General features: G+C 43.8%; 1 long non-coding RNA gene across 1 annotated transcript; it reads left to right on the top strand.

Annotated features, from left to right (window-relative positions):
- Positions 1–26,559, top strand: LOC130535393 (uncharacterized). Its single transcript, XR_008953106.1, has 3 exons — positions 1–149; positions 25,838–25,989; positions 26,162–26,559. It is a non-coding gene; the product is annotated as an uncharacterized LOC130535393 (long non-coding RNA).
- The last annotated feature ends 582 nt before the right edge of the window (positions 26,560–27,141 follow it).

The following is a 27,141-nucleotide window of genomic DNA, read 5'->3' as shown; positions in this document are numbered from 1 at the left end:
TTACCCCCCAGACAAACACTGAGGTGCCTTAAAATTTACCCCCTCCCCCCAGATGAGAGTCCTCCACCTCTTTAATGTGGTTTGTTGGAGCACCTGTAGTTTCCAGTAAGATGCCAACTGTTACACATCACCAAAGTCTTCGTCCCCAGGTCAGCACAACTTTAACTTTCCTTCTTGTTCTGAGCGGTCTTGAAGAAAACCCACTTTGGGAGGGGCTCATAACATCAGTTTGATATTCTGATGGAGCCACTGTTGGCAATGACATAGTAGAATACTCTTTTCCATGTGTGTTATTTAAACCAAAGCTAATTTGGTTGATCTGGATGATCCCTTCTCATGACCCACTTTTCTGTCCTCCAACAACACTGGACACCCCAGTTCCTGAGACAAATAGTGGGATTCTTTTTCCAGTAAAGGATGAATGTGAAAGCTGAATGTTACATTTTGTTCCTTAGAAATAAGTTGCATCCTTGAAGGACACCCGTGCAAAAAAGAGAGGGAAATCTGACGTTCTCTGACTTCTTACTTGCGCTAGAGAACACCACCCTTGGAAAAGCACGTTCCTTTTCTCTTCCGCTGGCCCGATTCCATCCGAGATTGTGCTCCAGGCGGTCTTGACAAAGCCAAAAGGAACGGCTGAAATAGAAATACGCCAGCCGGAGCAAATATTCCTCCTCCATCCTGCTGCGACAGAGAGGTGCGCGGCGGTCTGGTGTGAGGGTCTCCTAAGACGGTGGGCAAAGAGTCACCTTTGGCAAAGGCTGACGGGAGTAAACAACATGTGGTCGGGGGAGTGGGGGGGGCAGTCGAAGATTGTGAGGATGAATATAATTCAGGGATTCAACCGTGTTCTCTAGTCTAGTATATGTCGACCACGCTCAGAACTGCGCTGCAGTGCATTAGGATGTGACCTGTGAATCAAAAGGCTGGATCCAGCCGGGATATTGACGGCGGGGGTGTTCAGCCTATCGATACAGCCCGTGAGAAGAATGCGCCTCAGCCGCCTCTGCGTCAGAACCGCCAGGTTCTGTCTTTGCCCTACGCGGCGAATTACGTTGATGGATGTGTTTTTTTCCAGCAGAAATCAATATGAAGATAACAAAATACTCCAGAAATCATTTGCTTGGCTGCGTAACCTCAGGTTGGGATTGTGATGAAGCCTATTTAAAGTAGATTGCGACCATCAGGATACGTTTGTGATGAATCCAACATCTGATCTGACTCATTCTTCGCAGGATGATGATGCCAATCCACCATTACTGATTTCCAGTTATAAAGCCCCGCCCACAGGTGTATCACCTGAAATATGAGTTATTTAAATAAATGATAAAAACCTAAAGAACATAAATTTGAGTCGGACGAGAGCCATCAGACATTACAGATCATCAACCTGCAATAAGCTTTTGCATCTAAAACCAACAATAAGCTGGGATTCAATGGAAATCTGCTCTATTATAATAGATCATCAGAGACACAGCGGAGTCTTGTCATCTTCGGCTTAGCAACTTTTCTAAAACTCTTGATCTGAGCTCTTGTGGGTGATGAAAGAGCTATTTACGGATACAGGCTGTGTGTTTTAATTCCAGCTCTGTGACGTGCTTAATCGGGATTACACTCGCTACCAAACAATGCGGGGGGACAGATGATAGCTCGCCGTCTGGAGTCTCTAACGAGTGTGAACCCGTGCTCAGCTGAGGACGGGGCTGCTGCAGAGGATTCTGGGAGGCTGTTGATGAAATCCCGCCCGAGCAGAGCTGTGCTTTATTACTGCATGTTTCATTACATTACACATGATTAAAAGGAACGCGGGGCTGAGCACACGTCCCACCTGTGCGTGCACCGTCGTGCGCTTTCATCACACGCATGCTTCTGTGCACCCTGGCAGAGATCCAAACTGTCTGTCAGGTCAGGGTGTGAGATGGAAGACGGGGTAGGAAGCAGGGAGGGGGTGGATTTATTAGTTACAATTACCATCAAGCTATTGTACAAGACTCCTGTGGACAATATTGGTGGGATTACTGAGCAGGAGAGGCAGTCCAGTTTCATTAAAAAGGCCTTGTTGGTGGTGGAGGGAGACAAAGGCTACATCCAGGCAGGGTCACCCTCTCTGAGCGCTCTCTCTGGAGGGAGGTGGGTGCAGAGTGTGAGCCCTGCAGCCTCTCTGGGCTTTATTAATTTATGCATTTATCTTTTGCACGTGTCCTGTGCAGACATGGGAACCCACTCGTGAAAGCATATGAATATGCATGCAAGCTAACTGATGTGTTTTAAAATTGTGTGTGTGAAGTGCCCCATTTCACATGTCTGAGCATGTCATTCTGTGCTTTAGGAGCTCCTTTCCTCCCCTAATTTGTCCCTTTATTTACCTTATTTTTTTCTTGTATTTCTCTTTGCCTTCTTTTGTTTAAAGGCAGGGGCTAATTTTGCTAGCATTGATCCAATTCTATTTATAGGGGCCTTTGTTGCTGCTCAGTTTGTGGCTCCTTGCTTCTTCCAATTAAGCTCTAAGCAAATGTGATTATGAGGAATAAATGCAAACGTTCAGCTTCACTAGAGGGCGGAACATCAGTTTACTTCAGGCTAGGCTTTCAGGAGAGGCTAAAATATTAGCAAATGTGGCTAATTTTAAGGGATATGCTTTTTAATTTTGAGGGTTTTGTGTGAAGCATTACAGGCTGTACGAGGCTGTCCCCGAAAATACGACAGCCATGAAATGGTTTTAATTAGGCTAGCCAACAACCCATTAGTCTCCCAACACACCCGGTAGCAACAATCAACGGTCACCTTTACAGCACTTTAACCTTAAGAAAGACAGATTCCATTTAGGCTATTTTCTGCTCGTCCAAAGAGTCCAAAAACCTCCTCTTTAGTAGCATCCAAGATGAACATAGTTAAATCAGAGACATTCATATGAAGGTCAGGTTGCTACTGACATTTGGGAGAGACAGCTGCCAATTTTCGTACAAAGGTCACATCGCCTGATCACCTCATCTCGTCTCGGATCGCTCCAGTAATGATCAGAAGCCTCAAAACTCTTCGTTTATTTGGCCTTCTGAAATGCTGCTTGACCTGGAAATCACACAAATTACCTTCTAATGTCAGGTATCCGTCCTGTGATTGTTCCATCGGCGCTGCCAGGATAACATTATGGGATGAAGAGCTCATTGCAGCCACCCGGACGATTCAAGACATATTTCACGGGTGTGACAGTGATTCAGGACTGAACTTTGGGACGTTTGACTTCAGGGTCCCACAGCAGCCATCAATCAGAAAAAGATGCAGCCGATTGACTGATGGATTGTGGGTTTTGCCTGCCTCTGCATAGCATGTCGACTCTAACGCCAAGCTTCTTTTGCCCTTTTATTGGTGCAAAATTAAACTCAACATGTGTGCACATGACAGAAAGATAGATAATGATTGAATACAGATTAGACACATAAATTTCCCTTCCTCGCTGGTTCCCAGGGTTTTTATTGCATGTTAATTTAAAAAAAACAACAGTTCAGCCCTGGAAAATAACACCTACAAACACAAATATGATGTTTTCTGATCTCTGGCCCCTTTTGTCGCAGCGGGAAATTATTACGAAAAACAAGTAGGAACTCTCGGGATCTCGCTAACAGCGCAGTGTTATTGAAATCATCCGACCCCTTGTTCAGAACGACAGTATTAATTTAATTTAAGCCAGCTTGCCTTTGACCTTGACCCTCTCTGACATGGTTAGCTTCCCCTGCACCTCCCATCCATCAACCTATTTTTATTTTCATTGCCTAGCCTTCACGTAAACAGAGCAGGTTTGTTTGGTTCAATCTGCAGCCGGAGAACTAAAATCTCTGTAAACGGCGCTTCAGTCAGGACACGCACCTCTTTGTTCCGGCTGACCAGTGGTATCGATTACATAATGCTTTGTTTACTCTGATGCCCTCCCCTCTCTCGGTTATCATTATGAGCACGACGGTGCGCATTCTCGCCGCCCGCTGCGCCGGAGAAAAGCCTCCGAGTGCAGTTATGATGGGGAGCAGTGGCAGCGGCTGCCACGATGGGCTTTTACACTACAATTCAAAGCTTTGAGACTTGATTCCTGCTTTTTATCACCATAGTGAAGTGTGAAATACAGTCCAAAGGACTCGATTATATCAGTTATATACAGAGGGCAGCCTTTCATTTACCAGCAGAGCCGCCTGCTCGGGGTTATAACACCCACTCAGAAACTACAGTCGACCCAACTCACATTCATTTCCCTCGTGTAATTGATATTAATTACTTGTCAGCTGCCATGGATTCAATTCTGCATGCCTGACAGCTCTGTGGACTTTGGAACCTTTTCTGGCCGAACCGAGTGACTGTTCATTATGTTTCCAACACTTTTGAAGACGATGATTAATGCCACTTACTGTTTAGTTTACTAGATAAAACTATTCTGCTCTAGAAGTGGGAGTATCAATATTCCAGGGTCTTTTTGATGGTCGTAGCTTCACAACTGCACGCGAAAGATTGTTTCTTAACAATTATAGTCTTAAAGTTCAAACTAGCATTAGCGCTGTGATTAACCAGCAGACGGCTACGGTCGTGGGAACAAATGTTGTGTTTGCATTATGAAGAAATATTTTCAACAATTCCTATACAAGGAATTAAAAAGCAAAGAGCAGCCCTTCCATGAATAACTCTAATCTGGGGGTTCTTATTGGACCTGTTTAGGAACCAAAGCAACTCTCTGAACCAATATGTGTGTTGGAAAAACCCAGGACAGCTTTATTTATCTATTTTTAAAGAAAGATCAAAAAGCAAATGATGAAATGATGTCTTCCAGGAGGTTCCTCGGCCTCGCTTCAGGCAAAGACGCCACATTAAACACGGAGCATCCGTAAATCTGTAAATACGTTCCCATTCATGCATTTTCAGCGTCGGCCCTGGTATGAAGTTATGCCCCCTGCTTCACTGGCAGGTGATGGAGAGAATAAAGGGATAGAAGAGATAAACAGCATTAGCATCACTGAAGTCAGCAGCTTTGGTGGATAGGGACGCCTTTGAAGACTCCCCGTCTAATCCCGTCCACGCCGCGCCTTTTGTTTCTCAGACTCTGAGACGTGCTCCTGTAGGAGTTGGCCAGAAGAGCTTCGGTGGATTCATGGCGTGGAGCGCAGGGATATGTGAGCGGGTTTATGTTGAGACTTTTATTCAGAGCATTTACAGCAGGATAAGCTTTGTTTCCACGCTGACCTTTCATTACGAAATCCAATCCGCAGTTACAAAAACGTGACGCATCAGCCATTCTTTTCGCCGCTTATATGATAAATAGGGTTTCCTGATTGCCTTTATCTGCAGTAACAGAGTTTATCCTCCAATAAACAGTAGACATCTCTGTGCCCTTCTGTTTGAAATGTTATTGTCATTATTTATCATTAAAAAAATCCAAATTGTGCGCAAAATGGTCAGAAATGTAATTTAACTTGATTTTCACTTGGCTAATAAGCTAATCTGGCCTTTTGGGAGATTTTCGCAGCAGGATGGGGATAACGGAGTGCTGCTGGGCTTGTGTTTAAGTGCAGCTTAGGGGGGGAAAAAGCAATTTAGAAGCATGTTTAAAAGAAGTCGAAAGGGTTGACATGAAAAAAAACTCCCTCTCTTTTTAAATCTCCAGAGATTGTGCAAAGGTTGACGTGGAATAAGAGTGACAGAGGACACATTTGTGGAGCTGATTTAGCCGCGACATTAATGAGAAGTCACTCGTGTGTACTCTAAGTGCAGCCTTGTGGACTTGTGTCCCTGGTACCGTTTAAATATCCCTCCCTTTCGACGCACCCATCTGGTCCTCACTGTTTCTGCTGCTGCAGCACTGAGGAGATGAATCATGTTCTTCAAAGTCAGTTTGAACAGTCAAAAAATCCCCCCGTACGGCTCCCGGAGCTCAAAGGACAGTGGGCCCAGTGACTGCCAATTAGGAGCTCCAACGAGACCCATTAGTTCACAGGGAAGAGGGAAAAAAATGGCCGTCTCAAAGGGGAACACAGGGGGAAAAAGTGTTTTATGAAGAGTGTTAAAATATTTTATAACACTGGACTATAATGCTGCAATATTTCTGCCGTTGCTGGGAGTTCCTGAAGGGCAAACTGTTATTTTAGAGGACCTCACTTACCTGTGAGCTGTCAGACGTTGGAACCGATCGTCGCTTGATGATGCTTTCTAAAAACGTCCTTCAGAAACGGTCAGTGCGATCGTAGCTGTCGGGGTGGGGACGCATACCGGACTTAACGTCACCCCGAGGTCTGTTTACAGCACTCCAGGACCCTCAAGGTGTGCTGGAAGGGATTTTACAGGCCTTTAGTGCAAATGTTCGTTATAAATCACATAAGATTTAATAAAGTCACCACTTGAGAGTCAGCACATCGTTGAGCAGCTGTTCCAGGATTCCAGACTCACCTTTAGACTTAATTAACTCCACTTTCTGGGATATTTAGAGGCTTAAACTGACATTGTTCAGAGGACATCATTGAAAATCATCATCTCTTTAAACAGCATAACATACAGTAAAGGTTATAAACATCTGTATCCATTGATTATTCATTTATAGACCAGAATATGGTGTTTAGCTGGAGAATCTGGCACTATAAAAATCCCTTTTTTATACCACACATCCAACCCCGAGAGAGTTGAGCAGTTCAAATACTTTATGGTAATATGACTGTTGGAGCTGCGGCCTGTCGGCAGTTTTCGGGAGAGATCATGCTGACAGTCCAGGACAGCTTCCTGTCAGCTGAATCCACCTTCAATAGGATCTGAGACCAGGCCTCCATCCATCATCCTGTTTGCAGCTCTGCCACAGTTGATGCCTTTTGTTGGGCCACGTGTGAGGATCCATTTTTACCTTTACGAGTGTTTTCACAGGCAGCGTCTTAATGCTGGCTGTTTTTCTTGTTTTGTTTTTTTTAAAATATGTAGGCTGAATCTCATTTTTGATATTGAAATGATCTGCAAACAGAAACACAATGGAACACTTATTTGGCACTAATGAATAATTCTTTTAAGTTTGTTGTTGTTTCCTTAAATGAAACCAGACTGATGTCATTATCCGGTATAAACAAGCGCTAATCCAACAACTCAATTATGATCAGCTGTCCAAATATTAACCTCCATCAATAACAACATGGATGGTGGCTGCTCCAGCATGTTTTCAGATTCCTTAGAAGAATATTTGTCCTCCTTTTTAGTGAAGGAAATTCATTAATAAAAATCATCGTTCAGCATTAAATGGCTTAAATTTCTGTCAGTTTTGTAAATTAGTTTACTTTGTTCCTGAAACCCTCCCATGATCTGATTTTATGTCTAGTCCAGGGTGTGCAAGGGGAAGCGGGGTGAGGCTTCCATGTAGATGAAGGCAGGATTTAGGCCTGGGCCTTTTGGTGGGAACGGAGGAAAGATCGCTGAGGGATTTTTAGGCGTGTTGACCATAACTTAGCTTATATTTCTGTGTAACTCTCTGTGGGGACTCAATAAAGTCATCCTAAATATTTAACTTTCTATACTACCAAACCAAGACTCCAGAGTGACCGAATGGGTTGTCCCTGTACAAACATTTCCTCACGTTTCACCAACCTACCAGGAATCTCTCTCTTAATAATGTTTTGAGGTCTTCAGCCAATACAAGACCTAAGAAAGGCGTAATGTATCTTAGTCGGCCCAGAGCACTGGAACTAAAGACACTGGCCTTTTTTAGTGCTCTGAAAACACACACAGTTACACACAGAGTGAATCTGATACGAAGCCTTTGGGTCAGACCACAAATCTCTCCTCATATCTCCTCAACTTTGTGATTCATTCAAGTGGAAATCAAATGCGGCAACGCTGATTTTTTTTGTTCTGTTTCAGCAAGACCCCCTCCAACACTGACGTCTGATGTGTCATCGAATAATTGGGTCATCTTAAGTTCTCCTTAAAGATGTACTCCGTGATTGATGGGTGTAATGTGTTGTGATAGTCATATTCTGCATCCAATTAGAGCTGATCTATTGTCGCCAAGTGGGGTGTTAATGACTGCAGTAGGTGGAAGATGATCAGCCTGAACACCATTTGTCTCCGTAATCATGTGTTTATCACCAGAGGACTGCGGCGAGTCTCTGTTGATCCACATTTGAACCCCCCTCTGCACGAGCCCAGAGCACCAAGGCAGAAATGTCTCATAATTAACATGCATTGAGGTTAGGAAGGCTATCAAACTGGAGAGGCAGAAGACTGCTGTCAGGCTCATCATTATTAAAGGATGACGCCACACACGGTCACATTGCAGGGTTCCTAAGCCCAACCGGACCCTGCAGCTCGGCAGAGATAAACTATTTTGAAAACAACTTTAAGGTGTCTCACTTTTGTGATATTGAACCAGTCCATTCAATGTTAATTGCCTCGGTGTAAGGTTAATTGGCTTGTGTTGGAGGCAGGAAATCCAATTAGCTTAACCGCTGCTCCATCTGCATCCGCTCATTGATCCCCCTGTTTTCATCACAAAATAATAGTTTTTCCAAATAAAGTCAAGATGGAGACGGTGGCTGTGGAAGCCCCGTTACTTGGCAACATTTAGTTGTTTCTCTACACTCTGTTTTAAATTCAAACACAATGTTTAAATCGGAGGTAAAGACCAATTTAGGTCTGCTGAAAGCTTAATAATACCTTGTTAAAACACATTTCTTTACTTACAAGCTACTGCTCCTCTATCCACGATGCAAGGGAAATAAATCCAGACACCCAGGGACTCCTAAATGGGGCCTAAATTACTGTCCACATATTTTTTGTGCCAATGATCTATATCATGAGCAGCTGTTGTCAAGCTGTTTCACATTTCACACCCCGTAAAGAGAACCCGAAAATGTGTGAACATTTAGTTCAGCTCATTGACATTTACATCAAAATGATCAAAACACAGTCATATAGATTTTCTGTTATTATTTATGGGCAGACCATTGATACAAGGCACAGAGAGCACATAAAAGGAATTAGCTCTCCTGGAGCTGGAGTAGAGATGCAGGGAGCTTCTCATTCATATGTTTGCAGCTACATTGTTTTGTTTATTGTTGTTCGATAGCGCCTCCTACAGGTACATAAATGAGACGCTCACTGTGTGGATTCTCAGTGGCGTCTATTAGGTCGCGCAAACCGCTCAAGGCTTCCTGCTGCTTCTGCTCATCAGTCAGGAAGTTTTTCAGCAGTCCCCATCTTTGGAGCATCTCTGAACAGTTGAGTTTGTGAACACCGCCCGAAACCACAACCACTACTGAAGTAGAACTGGGCACGTTCACTGGAGCCCATTTCTGATCCAATAGCACATGCATGAATTTATTGGTTACAGAGTTACAGAGTAACAAGAGAGTGACGTCTGTGCTGGTACAGACAGACGAGGATGGTTGTTGGTTGTCCAGAAACCAATGAAAGTTCTGTTTCAGCAGCTTTCAGAATCATTCAACTGAATTGTCGGCACAGTCGTTGAGGAGTTTCACTGTGCAGTCATATATGATAGACTCAACATTTTGGGCTTGGAGAGCCCGCCGATAAACCCTGAAGTGCCAAGCGAAGGGGGTGTGGGCCTTGAATTTGATGGCCTCCATCTTCTAGTGCTCACACTCGTCTTGTTGTAATGACAGATCAGATATAGTGTGTTCCATCGGCAAAATTATAGTTTGCAGACGTTGCAGCCGACCTATCGTCCTGCTCTCTTGTTCAGTCTGGACTCCATCAGGGTGGTCGCGATGGAACTCCTCCTGACAACACCCGATAAGCAGTTTACAGAAGCTCCCCGAGGTTCAACTGAGGGGGGAACACAAAGAAGAACATTTATCATCGCATGACACCAACCAAAAGTAATGATTTGGCACAAACTGTGAATCGATAGTGATGAATGAATTTAGATCACATGATGAGGTTTGGGATGGATGACAGACAGATGTCAGATCAGCTCAATGGTGTCCCTCAGCCTTTCTTCTGTGTTTATTTCCACTTCCATCACCTGCTGGATCAGAACCTGAATCTCCTCTGGAGTAATCCTACTAAGTATCCTACTAAGTATGCTACGTAGAATCCTTAACATCGTGTCGTGTCCTCCTAGTTTAAAGTCAAACACGGTGCAACTGAAAATTCTTACTGACAGCATCGTGGTTCAGCCACGAGCTTGAAGCTGAACTTCAACAGTGGAGGCGCTCTCTTTGATCTTGCTCTTACCCTTGTCCTTCTTTGTCACTGTTGTGCTCTGAAACTTGCTATTCATTGGCAGTACTAACCAGGAACTTACTGAGTTGTTAACTTTTCTATGAATAATGGTTATTGGACAGCTAGACAAGAGGAGGGCTGCACTCTTGTCAACTCACCATGGCACGTCTCTGTGGCTTGTAAAGAATAAATGATAAATAATGAATTGCAACATGAGGGACGTTTCTTTTAGGTGTCTATATATGAGCACAAGCCCTGCAGAGGTCATGACAGATGCACGTGCGAGAAAGGCTCTATGAACTGATGGATGAATAGATGGATGAAAAGCTGCAGGGATGCAGACAGGGTTGATAAATGGACAGAAGATGAATGCTGCCCTCCGTCACATACACAGAATTCCTGCCCATCAAACCCTGTGAGATGACAATCCAATCTTTTTAAAGAAAAAGGGTCAACGTTTCACCCCAAAGGAAGGCTGAATGTGGTCCGATTGTGCCGTGGGTCCTTGGGTTGTGCTGTGTGTTATATTGTTGATAATGGGCTGTGGACAGATGCAGGATATGCAATGAATGCCATTGATGGTTACTGCAGCATAGCAACAGCCTGCTGGTTCAACTGTTGGAAATAGCCAGGTCCTGATTCTACGACACAACCCCACACACACAAAGTGAAAACTGGAGATATTTCTGTTTTCCAAAAACATCACGCGCACAATGTTGTGCTCCCAATTAGTCCACCGTCTCACACAGTTCCAAATATGGAAAAAGGTTAAAACTATCTAAAACCAAATTTGCTTGTTCTGTCCTCCCAATTCCCTATTTTATTAATCCCCCCCCCCCCACTCTCTTTTTAACATCTCCTCCATCTCTCGCTGCAGTGTTGTCGCAGTGAGTCTGTGTTGCGGGGAGGCATGTATGTGCATACTAACATGAGGCGCATTGTGATTCCCCCTGTGCCAACACGTAGCGCTCGCTGCCTTGTGCTGTGGACTCTTATAAATAAGGGAATGAGCACCGAGCCCTTATTAAAGGTGATGGAGACAGATGGCTGTTGTTGTTCACAAGTTCAGCCGGTCAGGTGGGGCACGTGTGAAAAGTGAAAGGATGGAAGAGGAGAGGATTGTGGGAGAGCAGGTGGAAAAAACAAACCAGGCTGTCCAGATGATTGGAGACCTAATTCACGGCTGCATCAGGGGTCCGTCTGATTGATGCACCCTTCATTTTTAAATTCACCCCAGTGATGATCCAAGCTCATGTAACGTAAAGCAAGGTCCGTTATTGTGACTTTAAGTCCCACTGAAAGCAAAAACCCGTATCTTCTTTCAGTGTGTCCACTTTAAATGCTAATGCATATAAGAGATGATGTGGTGATTCATTATTTACCACTCAAAGTCCCTTCGGGGTGACATTTTGTTTACCATGCCCATCTTTAAGTGTCTGTAGCAGAGCTATATATTGATTACAGTTTTTGGTGACCACGGGACCAGGGATGGTGAATATGCAAACGACTCACAGTAGATCCCTCCCTGTTGGAAGAACGGGGGGGGACACAAATATATTCAAAGTGAAATAGTTTGTCCTGACACAGAAGTGATAGTGAATTGATATTCCTCTGTCTGCTGCTCGGCTCTCTCAGAGGTGACATTGATATTCATATATCGCAGCAGGATCTGTCAATGTAAAAGTCTTATTTAAATCACTTCTGAACGGAGCACAAACCCCGTCGGTAACGCTGGCTGTGAGGATGATAGCCCGTCCGGTTTGAAATGAAAATTACAAGAGCGATACACCCGGGATCTCTGCTCTTCCTGCCTTTGTCAATGCACCAGAATCCTCTGAGCAGCTCCAGCCAAATCAAGGATGTTTGTATTTGTCTTTGTTTTTGCAAATGTTTGTCCCGTATATAGAAGCTAAGTAGCCTCAGGAGCTCCATGCATGCGCATAAACTCTTGAATTTAAAGGTCCACACTTATAGCATCCTTTTGGGTAGATCCCATTACCCCTCCTGACCCTGCAACCCTAACCTTTACCCCCGGCATTGCACCTAAACTTAACCTCTACCCTCTGAGAACCCATTTCTAATTCAAAGCTGTTATGTGAAATCCTTGCAGATTAAAATTATACCTGCTTTTGTTGTTCTCCTAATCTTTTGCTGGAAGGATGATGTACTTTTCTTCAGCCTGAGTCAAAAACATGTTGGCGACAACACAGAAATGCATCAAAATGCTGCTTATTTCACACACCTTTGTGATAAACTGCTAAAAACACCATAAATTTTCTTAAAATATACAAGTATTCCGACAGCCTATGTCCGATCCGTCAGCTCCTCTGACCCCGGTGACCCCCCTCTCCCTGACCTTTAGAAAGGCCAGCTGTTCCCCATTACAGGATGCGACTGAAGAGGCGGGTCTCCCAGACAACAATTGATTAGAGAAGCATTAATCAACCTGAGGGATTATCCCCAGCCTGGAAAAGGCTCCTTTCTGTAGTAAACCACTTATACTTTTTATGCGATGAGAAGGTTAACTGGCTGTGTGAGCGATCCCTTTACACCATTGACACTATGTGGCCAGAGAGCTGAAAAAAGGCCCAGGCGCTGGACGCACAGGAGGCTGAGAGCGCGGAGGAGTGCGAGTGGAGGAGTTTGAATCAAGAATAAAGTAATAAAGCATAAAATTATATTACTGGCCATTAAAGTTAATTGCAGAAGTTGCCGGTAAAGGACCCTGGAAGGAGAGATTGCATGATGCCGCCCTTGCCTCTCACTTAAAGCAGTGTTTTTTCCCTTCACGCTGCATTGAGCATGCAGCAGAAGGGAGGGCGAGAAGATTCTGATAAAGGTTCTTTCTCCACTTTATGGCTCCCGAGACTTTAATGAAGGCTGCCCCGATCTCAGACTTAACGACCCTTCTAGTTATAAGAACGGTCATTATTGCTCCCCCATAACTTAAAGTCACATCAGTAACCTGATAACAATTAAGACAGAGCCCCCCCCCCCGAAATGGCATTTGAGTTTATAGGTCCTGCTGTGGGATGAGGTGCATATCAAATCGGCCTTCAAAATTAATTAGATTGAACCACAATATTCCGTATTGAGCAATAAAACAGCTAATCATCTCATGTTAAAAAATGTATATATTGTGGGTTTTTATTAATTAAATGTGGTGAATTAACTGATCAGTTGTATCAGTGGGACCTCCAACACAATTTCGTTGAAGCGTTAAATGAGCTCTGACCCATCGTTGACATGTGACTCCAAGAAGATCATTTCGTACTCGTAAAGGTGAGACGGGTCTGAATTCCGAATTGTCCGAGTCAGCGACTTGAGAATATGCTGGTTTCACCTGGAGAGGACATAGTTTTTGCCTGATAAACTGGAAAACAACAAAAAACGATCCTGATTCTCAGTGTTTACATACGGGAGCGGATCGTTGGCTGCGATGGAGTTTTGATTTTTGGCAGCAACAATTATAGCTGGTTTACCTCTTTATTCAGGTAGCAGCATTCCTCTGGTTCCAGCATTGTGGTTCAGTTCCTCCGTACAGAGGTTGAAACAACATTTACCAATTTAAGACAAGACTACTGCATCTATTTCCACCATCTTCCTGGAAGGAATGACGTTGTGTCAGTATAAATACAGTTTTCCCATAAGATTAGTCTGATTTTAACCCAAATGTGAGGTTTTTGTGTGTCCAGGACACAAATTTTAACAATTTTTCTCAAATCTTTTCTCAGCCACTGCAAGTTATAGTAACAAATACAGCTGGCTCTGTGCTTCTTATATGTTCTTTACATGTAAAAAGGTATATTTTTCTTTAAAAACATGCGCAGCTTTAGATGGCAGTATTGGTATATACATCACAGGAAAATAAAGCTCTAACTATTACAAGGACAGCAAAGCTTTTCCTTTCATTTATTATATAAGGAATTACATAAGCTGCTGGCTGGGCCGGGTCATTTGGTGCCAGGGGTTGTTTTTGGGGCACCAGCTAGGTGCAGTTTAGGGTGTCCACTCTGCCTAATATGAACAACATAAAAAAAACCCTAAGCTGAGAATCAAACCAGCAACCTCATTTCTGTGACGCAACTGCGCACCACTGTAAACTAATTGCCTTTAATCGATGAATTATGGATCATTTGGGTTGAAAGAGAGGACCCTGACTCTGTTTTAACACTTTTACTACAAAACAATATGAACAAAACCATGTTGTTCTCTTTGTAAAAAAGCCTACAACTTATTAAAACTGCAACAACGCCATAAACAATCAATTTTGGAGCATTTAATTAATATATATTGCACCTCCTAATCAATTACTCAACACCATAAAGGCATAATCCTCCCCAGCTGCCCAGCAGCCAGCACTTTGATATAAGCAGTTCCTGGAAATGGAGGATGGTCGAGCAGTAGGACAGCAGACAGCAGCTGACCCCCCCGCCTCGATTTAGCCCGGCCGACTGATCATCTGCATGCATTACCCCGCAGACAGCCAACCTCCTTCTGTCCCCCAGGACCTTTGTTTTGCATTTTTACAGCCTGTTTAGGAACAAGAATTGAGTAAAAACGCATCTGTACCTAAAATCTGTGGAAACGTGAAGGATGTTGAGAGTTTTTGGTGCTTCGGTTACATTGCAGAGATGATCCCAGTGCTGCAGAGCTGCATAGGAAGTTCGATCCGTAATGTATCTCTGCTTCCACGGGGGAGTGTGGGGAGATCCGAAAGGTTGAGGGAGGATTGATCAAACAGATCAATGGAACAGAGGCGCAATAATGAATACTTTACAAACAGTGCCACTGGATTCAAAGCTACTTTTTCCAGATTGATGCCTCTTCAGAAGATTATGCTTACCTTTTTTTTTTTTTTTTAAGATATTGCTGCAGGTTGCTGTTAGGTGTTGAAGTGCCCATTGTCCTCCAGTCTGCCTCGGGCTGTCATCGCACAGGCAGCAGGCAGATGGCTAAAGGCTAGCTGTCTGTGTAGCTAAGCTTTTTTGCCACCTGTCTAGACATTACAAAGATAAAATCTTCACTTTTAATCCATACCGGGGAGCCTGGAGGAATCAAATTGTAGCACCTGGGCCTGTTTATCGGTGCTCACAGCTGCCTTGTCTTACAATAAAACATCCACTTTCAGAAAAAAGCAACATAATGAGATAAACATAAACTGCACATTGTGTCTCTTCTTTCCTCAAAAGGAAAACCCATCTGTCTTGATGTCTTTGTTCTGGATCACACCACTATTGCAGAAGTGATACTTAAAGCACGGCCATGGTGACGTGCTCACGCATGTGATCTGTGTTTCAGTCCCCTCAATCTAGCTGAGGATGTCGGATTTTTCTAAAGTTACACGCACTGTTGCAGCCAATTCAATCTGAGTATTTTTTCCTTAGCTTAAAAGATTTATGTTTTTGTTCAGCTTAAAAGCATGTGGTTAGTAAAATGTGGTCATATCGAGGGTGGGGGCTCAAGACATGTAGTTTTTGTTTCAATGTCAATCTGGTTAATGTCTCCAGGAGCATCAGCTGAAGACATATGTAGACACAACTGTCTCAATGATGTACGAAGTGTGATGGGGGCGTATACTGCATGGCACCATTTGCGTCATGTGCTGACCATCAGTGTCCAGGATGTGATAGTTACAGAGACGCTAAAGATGCCTGCTTCTGTTATTTAAAAAAAAACAAAAAAACGAAAGAGAACCATTCCTGACACCAGTAGAAATGACAAATGGGAAAAAAGAGACACTAACGAAGAAGACGCCATATCGGACACCAATAGAGGTGGTTTATGATGGAGTCACAACAAAGTAATGCAAAGTGATTTTAGTTCTTCCTTGGTGCTCCCTTGGGATTGCTCATGTTTTCCTCTGCTGTACCTTCACTATTTTTGGAGAATAAACGTTTTGGACTTGACTCATCTGAACTTCTCTGCTCATTTGGACTCGGAGCATTTTTCTCCACATCACCAACTCCCGGAAGAGCTATTTTTAATCGTTTCATTGCTCCTCAGCAATTACTCCTGGTAATTCAACCCACTGGTGGATGGAGCGGGGACTGATGATTGACATGGAAAATGCTTTAATTTGAGTGTTTATTAATCATACAGCATTGTTTGGCATAGGAAGACATGCAGAGACGTGTTTGTGGTGTACCTCGCAGGAGATGAAGTAATTTGGTTAAGGTTAATTAGATCTTCATCATAGTCCAGGTTTGTTTTTCTCCTGCTGTCTGAAATAAAATTTGGAAATAGGGATGAATTGTTTCAAATGGCTACAACGTAATCATCATCACTAATAGATGAGCCAAGCTGGACCTGTGAAAAGGGAAAACGCAATTGCATTTTTTTTAAAATTTAGATTAAAAAATCAAACCCTGATATCGTGACTTTCTGTTCAGAATGATTGACGCCCTGTTTATATGAGAGACGGTAGGTTTTATTGTTTGTTTGTTTTTTTTTTTGTTTTTTAAAGTAAAGCAGACAGGTGCAAATGTTTCCATGCCAGGCCACTAGCTGGCAGCAAACTGTTGATGCAAGAACACACATTTGTACAGACACTTCCTGCTTCAGGCGAGCAAGAATAAATGAATCAAAAATGCATCTCCGCTAAATTTGTCACAGGCTCACTGTTAAATTCAAGAGCGCGCCGCGCAAACAGAAGTGTGGAATCCACCATTGTTTCCTGAAACTATCGATTTCTTTGTTTACGTGAAAAAGCTGTGTTTTGTCATCCCTCTACTATGGAAACCATGTTCAAAAAAGTGTAAACGAACAGCCAACTGAACTGAAGATGCTAATGAGTGAACAGGTCCTCACCCCAGTTTCATAAATCGTTGATCAAAGCTCCCAAACAAATGACCCATGACACCCCCAGCTCCATTTCTCATGCCTCTCTCGGCACTTGTCATCGTTATACTTGTCAGTATAACTTGTGGAGATTTGGCTGCTCCTGTTTGTTCTACATTTAGATATTCTGTCCAAATATTTCTTGGAGTCTTTAAAGGAGACATCCGCTGTCCAAAGTGATAAATAATTCATTTCAGAAACATCAATAATATTTATTCCAGCTCTCGTGTGCTGAACAGAACAGAACAAGTGGAACTAATCAGTGGATACATGCTTGCCCACACAGTTTGAATAGAGTGTTGAGTCAAGATGCTCAGTCTGAGTGAATTCTCTGATAGAGAGTCCTGCCACCTGTTTGCCCCCCCAACACACACATGCACACACACACACGCCTCTTCTCCATCTCTTCACTGCTCAGTGAGGCACAAGATGAAGTACTTTACATCTTAGTGATCCTCCTACACCCGCTCATCATTCTTCATAATACCTTCCAACGTCTGCAGCCCCCATCCACCCCCCCCCCCGCCCCCATCCCACACCCCAGTAATCTGCTAAGCAAAATGAGCAATGCCCCGATCTTTCTGCCAACGCCCCCCCGACAGCAGAAGCGCTTCATTTTAATACTGCGCTGACAGTGATGAGTCGAGGAGACGGCCCTCCCCCATCCCCGCCCCGAAACGTGAGATTTGCTGCAGACCCGCTCTCAGCACGGCGAGACGACTTGACAGGTCCAACGCTGGCTTAAGTTACTAGAACGAAGGTAATTCAGTTTGAGAATGTTGGATTTGTCTTGCAGACCACTCATAGGTAGACAAAGATGGACTCAACTATTTACACCTTTGGACCCTGAATTTTCAGGCTTCAGTCCATATTTTTCCACCTTATCGTTGCAAGCGTCTCCTCCTGTCACCCGCGACCTCATTTCCCCACAGGGAGATGAATTTGATTTAAATAACAATAACATTTGATGTCAAATATTTTGGAAAGTATCAGCACTGGATTTTTGTAAAAAAGCTGATCTGGCTGTATAGGAAAGAACGTGTCATGTCAAAGGTCCACAAGGGTTCCAATTTTGGTCTATACTTTAATTAAATTTGCACTAGTGAAACAACAATGTTCTGCTAGAGGTGATAGAGGTGGGGTTCTCTTTGGGCGTAACGAGGATGAATGGGACCGAGAATAAAGACTTCAGAGGGACAGCACATGTTACCTATTCTGGAGATAAAGCTGGACAGAGATGGTCGGGTATGAGGTGAGAGAGTTGGTGGAAGGAGTCTGAGGAATGTTGTTAGAGAGGACATGAGGTCAGTTGGTGTGTGAGTGGAGGATGATTCGCCACGGCGACTCCCTGAATGGAAATCCCAACGGCAAGCATTCAAATCTGTGTGAGTTCAGACTTTTGCTCCTGCGTGCATCCACCTATCCCAGAACTTTTATCACGGGTTGCGATATTAATGCCATTACTATATGACAGGTAATTCATCATCCGTTTAGAGCCCCGAGGATTTGCATTTTAATTATACATTTAGTTTCACTGGGGATGATTACTTTCATACTCTGGCAGCAGGTTAATTGTGCGAGCTCGGTTCTGCAACACTGTGGACTTGTGTGAATAACATAACGAGCTCCTTTATATTCTCAAATGGCCTTTTTTTGGCTGCACTGACACTCCTGCTGGACACTTCAAGGGATCTTTTGCAATTTGGTTGCAAGGGTACTCAAGCATACCCTAATACCTCAGATGCGCTTCCTGTGTCATTCTTTGTGGAGGTTTCTCAGTGATTTGCATCGATTGACTCCCGCGCTCGGCCAGTCAGTTCGGTTCTAGCTGTGGCCCGCGTGAACTCCAGACCGTTGGGAACTCTGCTTAGCTCTGCGTGTGCATTGGGAAGGGGAATTAGTGAAGGCTTTCAAAGGAAGGAAGGTGGAGGGATCTGCTGTGCATTGGAAATCATTGCTGGCTGCGGGTCCCAGTGGACACGGGCAGCGCTGATTTGTCCACACGTGGGCAGGGGTAGGCTTTAGATGGATCATGTCTTGGAGGTTTGTTTTGAGGCGTCCCTACATTAAAATGTCCTTTTGCATTAATCATGAAGCCATTTGTGCGCTTTATCTGAAGCCTCCCGGGAGAAGACTTCGGTTGTCATATCATTTAAACATTCATTTTTCCACGCGCATTAGGCAAAATATCTAAACTTTAAGGGACGGGATAAACTCGGGGCCTTGAAACAGCTTTTGATTGGAGCCAGGCCGTAGAAGAGACATTGCAGTCTCTATAAAAAGTCATAGATTCACCGAGAAATTGTTTTCTTTGCACAAACCTCCTGACTTCTATGTGTAACTGAATGATGCATAAAAAATTATACAATAGCGCGTGAAGACATTATTTTCCTTTCACTGTGAGAATAAAACTTGGAAACCTAGCTCAAGGTCAAGGGAAACTTAAGGTGTCAGCCTCATGGGGCAGTTTGTTTTGCAGCCAGGAAGGAATCAATACCTTCCGCTGGTGCTGCAAGTTGCACGCCTCGATATGCTAAACAGCAAGAATGAAGACTGTTAGTAACCCTTTTGACACGTTTGGCAGTTTTATTTTGTTGCCCTTGTGTACTTTATTATTTCTCAACACTTCTTTTTTTCTTGCTTGAATTCTGTTTTTGTTGTATTTTCCAACCCTCTGTTTTGGTCCTAAAGGTTTCAATTAGGAAGTGAGAGATTAATTGCACTCAGAAGAATATACAATTTCCCTGTCATACATTCATATAATTACGTTGGCATTCTAACCTTTGTTTGCTGCTTTTGTTAATCTGTTTGTTTAGCCATTCATGTTGTCCTCCTCTCCCGAGTCTGCTGCTTCCCTGCTGTGCAGTTCAACTCCAGACATCTAAAATCTAACCTTTCAATCTCTGGTCATCAGACAAACCCTAAATGTCAGTGATGGATCTCTCTCTGAGTTGCCCACTAATCAGGGAACACTTTTGATGTAGAAGCCTCTCTTCTTTGGTGGGGGATGAAGAGCGTGTTTCTCCACCGTCCTCATTGTGTGCGTTGAAGCCACAGGTGGGGAGGTGTGAGGGAAGGGGATGATAGATGAGACCCCATCTGGACAAACCTCCTATCCTGCCAGCTCTCACCCCGGTGGCTCGAGACGCTCCTCGTTTATCGGCAGCCATCAAAGGACGCCTGCCCACCGCTGCAACCCGAGCAAGCTGCCAGCCCAATGAGCCCCCTCGCCTCATTACTGCCAGTAGAGGCAAAATCTGACACTCCGATCCTCCGTCCACACACTAGCACAAGCACAAATCAGGTCACAATGTGTTAATAAATGCAAGTTTCTCAGAGTCGATGTTCAGGGTCTGTGCTGGTGCACGCGGCTACCATGACGATATTGACGAATGCTCACCTTTTCCACCAGCACTAGAAATCGATGACAGGTTGGCACGTTAGCGGGCTGATGCTACGTGATAACTAATGTGACATTGATCACAGGTGTCATACTCTCCTCTGTAGACCTGACACCCTTAATGTTCAGCGTTACCCCACAGAGAACCCGAGAAAGACACGTTATCAGGTTACCGTAAGGTGATGAAGAGAAAACAGCCTGAACAAACCTGCACAGCTGCTGGCGATGTGCATGGATGGAGAACCACATCCCACTTGAGAGAATGAGGGCAAAATGCAGAGGGGTCTTTAATGTTAACTTGTAATAATAAACATAAAAAGGTCAGAAGAATGACTCACAAACTGAGAACATAGGGCCATAGTGAGGGACTTTCGGAGAAAGACAGTTTGTTAGCTATTTGTAATAAATGTGTCAAGCAAGTTCCACAAGCTTTTAATACTTCAAACCTCTAAAGTCATTTGAAACATGACACTTGCTTCGACAGAGTTCTGAAAGCGTATAAGCTTGCCAGCGCAGCTAAAGATGCTCGCAACAAAAAGCCATTGGGACTCATACCTATTGGCAAGGATTTTGAAATATTCAAGATATTTGCCAGAGATGACACAAGGGCTGGGGTTTAATCATGGAGATGATAATGCTTCATGACCAACCCTTCACCCTCTTTGAAGACAAAGCCCTTTCTTTTTTAATACTAAAATATAAATTACAAGATAATGCGATGCGCTTCCGAACTTCTGTATTAACTATTAGTTTTTCATTTGAAAAAAAACCAACGTTAATTTAATTCAATTTAAAGAGTCAGAGCTGATTTTGGTTTCGTTTATGGTATTGATGTCATGGATGTCGTATCATTGGTCCATTTTTGCTCACTAGTCTTTCTCATCTCCAGGTCTGTAATCGATAAACAAATCTGTATCGACCTTTGGAAGCAGAAGTTATTGATTTTTAAAACTGGATTTGTGCATGTCTGGTTCAAACAGCCTTATACTACACAGAGTCTGTATAAAACCACATGCTGCTGCATGGAGATATTTGTCTCATAAGCTTCAGCTGTGGTGTCATTTCCTTTTTAATAGTAATTACACTGTCATGAATGTGCGGCCATTACCGGGCTTTGTCCCCTTCTCTCGAAGCTGTTACTAACCCAGTTTTGTTTTATTCACTCAGCAATGCAAAATGAAGTGTCTAAATGGAGTCATTACAGTCCATTAAATCTGAAGTATGAAGCGTCGCCTTTCGGCCTTTCGACGCACATCCGCCTTTGTTTGTCTGTCCTGGTGCCTGAGCTCACCTCATCGTCGTTCTTTAGTACAACAATTCAGTGAATTTCAGCTTCATCTAACAGCCCCCATGGTATTCATGCCTTGACAAGGATTATCTACTCAAAATGCGTAAACAACAATACAATGGAGTGAAAACCATGTGGAATTGTGTTCACCAATTATGTCAACAACTGAGAAATGGCTAAAAAAAAGACTTCTTCTAGCAGCTCTGGCATCTACCTGCAGAGTAGAGACAAAGAAGAGTTGTGCACCAAAACGAAGTGTTGTTCAGACTGTTCCATAATGATGTGAACACACAACTGTTTATTCTATTATGGGATGGGCTGCTGTGGTATAGAGCATATGACCATCAAGAATATTCCAAATACATTGAGAACACTGCAAAAATGTGTCGCTTATGTATCCAAAGTGATAGATTTGAGCCTTTTAACATGCTGTCCCTAATCCTCTTCATTCTGTAAAGCCTGTTCTTGATGTCACATTTAAATCCAAAACGTGATGAAAGAGGAGGGGAAGGATATCTTCTTTAGCAAGACAGACCCAACATTCTAAAAGAAAAACACAAAAGCCAACAAGCAACTAGCAGACTGAACAACAAATAATTCTTTTTTCGCCCCTCATTATTTCTTAATCAGAAACATATGCAGGTGTGATAGAATCCTTTAATCACCAGTTAATGTCATCTATTGGAATGAACAATGTGTCAGAAATAGAGCAATAAACGTTCCCATGCACAGCTTAATGTCCAAGCTATGCTCAGAATTGGGAATTTGGAGTTTTGTGGGGAATTTGTCTTCGTCCCAGTTTACTTGCAACAGAAAGCTGGATAACTGATGGGAAGATGTCCCCCTCCTCAACGCTAGGTGGCGATATGCATCTTTCATCGCGTTTGTATGGCCCCTTTCCGGTTGACCTACTACATCACATAGTCAGCAACAAGCAAGGCGGCAGCCTGACAGTGCGAACAACGGGAAGACGGATAATTGGACAGCTTTTTTCATTTGGACGTTTTGCTTATTGTGCAGATAAGATGCACACCATCCCTTATGGTCATGACCGGCTTTGTTGAACTGTTCCTGGGGTCATACACCAGCGCGTAGTTTGTGGAGCGTGCCACATGTTTTGCCTAGTTCATCTCAATTTAAGCTCCAAACCCACTGTTTGCATGTTTTAGTGGGATAAAGCACCGAGTATGAAATTAGCATTAGAGCTTTATCAATCTTCTATAATGTAAGGAAACAGGTATGGGCTGTTTTATCATCAAAATAATGAGGACGATGAATTTGTACAGCGGTCGTTTCCCACAGCCCCACTGTCAGGAACAGGGCTGAACAGTCAACATCAACTCTTTTATTCACTGTGAAAACTGACGGGTGACCGAGGTGACTCTTCTCCCAGGCGTTATCAATCACCTTCATCTAAAGTGAATTAATTCCAGATTAGCGAGCCAGGCTGTAATTAGGTTTTGTGGGCAGGGAGCGAAGAGGTTAGCATGGACCTGCGTGCAGCAAAATGTTACGAAGGCGCTGTAAAGAGGGGAGAAGTGGGAAGGTGTGAAAACTGGTGACGAAGGTTGCTGGTGAAAATTCTTATTGATCCTTCAGGGAGGCAGCAAGAGGGTCCAGGTGATAAAGTCAGCCTGCTTAAGGTGGCAATCAATACAGATTTCAACCCTTCCTGAAGAAATAAGCATCAATTACCTGTAACACGCCACAATTGTGTTGGATAATTGCATTTCGTCCAACAGGTCAGTGGTTGGACGTACTGCGCCTCCGAACTGACGAGGTGGCTAATGCAATTCAGCGCTCCAGGAAGGTAGCCAAATGCTCTCGTTAGCGCAGCCGCGTCACAGTGACCCTGGTTGTTTTCCCTTCAATCAGCCTGACCTTTCCCTCCGCAGCTTTAAGTGGCGTTTTGAGTTTGCGGCGAGGAAAAAACGAGCCTGGTCTTCTGTTGTTTTGGAGACCGTTTACGCCGAGTTGATTAGAGTTAATGGTGTCTCAGCTTTGTTTGCGGTACTCCTGCACTATCCAAAATCAAATTAATGCTGAAAGATTTGCTTCTTGTTCTGAGGAATATCACTGTTAGTGGAGGCGGATAGAACAATGCAGTTTGATTCAACGTACATAGATGCCCATAAACAAGATGAACTGACTGTCCAATCATTTTAAATTAATGATCAATAAACATTTTTAGCTCAGTCAAACAGAAGCTATTTTCTATGTCATCACCATCCATTGTCCAGCCGTGTTCTTTTTAAAAAATATAATATGATTGTAAAAAAAAAATCCGCCCTTTCTGCAGCACCCTCATCCTGTCAGCCTAATTAAATCTAACAATAAACTTTTTTTCCCCCCAAATGTCCACTAACAGCTGTCCTGCATGTGTATGGTTCTTATTTAGTGATTTACTCTTGACCTGGGCTTCACTTCAGCGGACGGAACAGTCTCACAGTGTAAACAGGATCTGAGTGGACTCTTCAGAACCATTAGCCGAAGGTACCGCGTAATTGCGGGATGATTGTTGGCCCTGAATGCAGATGACTCCGGTCTCACCGGGACAAATGCACCTACATCTGCTGAAGCACCTGCCTGCTTCGTGTAAAACACTTTCAAGTGAGTTAATCGCTCTCTCTGACAACTGTATAATAAGAGGATAAAAGAGAAAATGAATTCTTTTTACAATATGGGGTCTGACGCAAAAGCAAATTAAGGTGAGAGTGTGCAAATTAACGTCCCCAGTATGAGCAAAATAGCTCTATTAATGCTTCTGGCTGACCATGACTGCAAGGCACAAACAAACAGGACCTGATCCCCACAAGGAAACGGAGAACATTTTCATTGATATTGTTTTTTTAAATGGAAGAATAATAAATTTGAATGAATGGAATAGTCAATGCTAAATCAATGATAAATTAGGAGGAAAATAATGTGAATTAGAAGTAAACAAAGGCCACAGGACAAAAAGGAGGGTTTTCATCCCCGTGCAGAGTTCCCCCTTCAGCCACAGCTACCTTATACATGGAATCTATTCATGTGGAGTGGCCAGCCGCTCGACCAACCACAAAGGGCCCCCACAGCCCGGAGTCTGTGCAGAGGTGACTCATTCAATACTGTCTCTCTTCCCATCTTCTCCCTGCTGGTAGCGCGGCTGCGGTGGGCTGCGTTTAAAGCCACTATAGAAAATAAGCGACATGAGGGTGATGGGGTGCTGCCACCCCCTACACATCATTACCGCTCAAGAAAACATTGCATTTTCCCTTATTTGACGTCACTTCTGCCTTCAGCTAACGCAGTGTCCTCTGAGCAATTTGAAAGAATTTATTGTTTTTCCAGTCAGTGCTGGTTGTACAGACTTCGTCTTTGCTGTCGTAAAATATTGTTGCATGTGCGGCGTTCAGAGTTTTCTTTTGGGAGAGGGGCAACGCTGCATGAATTCTAAACCTGAGGCGGTTTTATACACGCAGCATTGCATCATACGAGTCACGTAGAATCTCGGCTACATGCCAGACAGGTAAGATGGAAACGCTGTGTTCGCTGCAGCGAAATAACACTTTTAGGATACGAGGTGTGCTTTTTGTCTAATACCTGTTATAAAACTGTAATATAGAGAGACTTCCGAATAATAAGCAAGTGTAGAGCCACAATTGAGCCCATTCTGCCAGCCACCCCTCCATGAAACCTACCTGTGGTCACCACTGAGGACATTAAATGTTTCACTTCTGTGCTAAAAACTCCAGCGGACCTTCGTGTAAAATCAGCAGTAACCCCCCCCCCAACTGTATAGTATTCATATTCAGATCCTTGCGTTGTGCGTTGGTGGCCACCGGCCGTTTGTCTTCCTATTGTTGTTTCCAATAATCCACGTATAAATGAGATTTCCTTATTTTCACCCGCTGACATAAAAGCCGTTTTTCCCCGCTGTCCTTGCCCACATTGAAAACAGCTGCCTGACATTTGTGTAGTAGACCGAACCAGTCCCCTCACCCACTAATGCATTTCATCCGTATGTTGAATGTGCAGACATACACACTGAGTTTTTAATTTATGAGGACTTGAGATCATGCTGTTCTATAAACGTTGGACAAATAAGAATTCTAATGATAGAAAACATGTGTTTACAGGTGGTTGGTGTCCCAGTGACAGGCGGCAGCCCGCTGACGGCGGCTCCTTGTCTCCGCTGACAAGGACGGCTGCAAGCCAGGTCGAATCCGAACTGCACAATTTGAGAACCCATCATCCCTTCAGCAGCCGTGCCCTTCACCCGCACCAACAGGTCAGAGGGGCCTCTCTAAAATTACAGGAGGAACAAGATTAGGGGAGATGAATGTCTTCAACAAATGTCAATCTGCTGCCTGCTTCTTTTCACCAGTAAGCTCTTGATCCTCCGTCCAGAGGAGATATTGGCAAAAAAAAAATACAAATGCAAATCCTCCCCCTCCCTGCAGGTCCACATGGGAGACCCTCTGACTGATAATGGGGGACAGAGAGACAAAGAAACAGCAAGTCAGAGAGCGAACGTCTGTGGAGACTTAGAGTTTGTGTGGACATTTGCTTTGATTGACTATAACCTTTCTCCTTCCTGAGTGGATTTCCCGACACAAGGATTGTATCGTTCCATCTGGGAGGCTGATCTCAGCCTGGTGGATGTGAATGTGATTTAGGTTTGACTTTGATTGTGTCTATTTATAGAAGTGTTGGTGTACACGTGTTTTAAATGGCAGAGGCAGAACACTGGAAATAATGCAGGGGAAAAGATATCTCCTCTCCCAGAGGTGTGCAGGGATGGAAACTAAATGTAAAGACTCAATGTTTTATGATGCAATGAATGACATTTTTCATGACACACCTCCTCTATGGCAGTGCTGAAAGGCTGTGCAGCAATATGAGATTCTTAGAGGTTAGAACCTGTAACTCTCTCTCTCTCTGTCTTTTTCTGTCTCTCTCTCTCTCTTGCAACCTGCAGCTATCCTTTGCAGCACCAGTGACCCCCAGTTTCCACTGGGAATCAGACTGAGGCTGAAGGGGGAAAATGAGAATGGTCAGGATACAGTGGAGTGTGAGACACAGGTGTGTGTGTGTGCGTGCGTGTGTGTGTGTGGCTGGAATGTGAATGAGCGAGGCTCGCGGTGTGAGAAACGAGGCTGTGTCACACAGCGACTGCAGATGCGCCCGTCCATTACGGCTGTGCTCGGGCCCATTTCCCCCCCCTCAGCCCCTCACATCTGCAGATGCGTCGGCACAGATGCTTCTTCAGCTCGATCGATAAGCCTCCTCCAGTCTGTGCAGCAGCGCCTGTCAAAAGCGCTGACAGCAACACGGTATCGGTGCATGTTTGAGTGGCAGGACGGGTGTTTACATTGTGCTGCACTTTTAACTAGAAAGCTGTTTTCAGCACAGTACTTGAAATATGGCCCAGAAATCGTCC

The sequence above is a fragment of the Takifugu flavidus genome, chromosome 12 (assembly GCF_003711565.1).
Source record: "Takifugu flavidus isolate HTHZ2018 chromosome 12, ASM371156v2, whole genome shotgun sequence".
In the NCBI taxonomy this organism is placed as follows: Eukaryota; Metazoa; Chordata; class Actinopteri; order Tetraodontiformes; family Tetraodontidae; genus Takifugu; species Takifugu flavidus.
The sequence above is the reverse complement of the archived record's forward strand: the minus strand, read 5'-3'. Positions and strand labels throughout refer to the sequence as shown.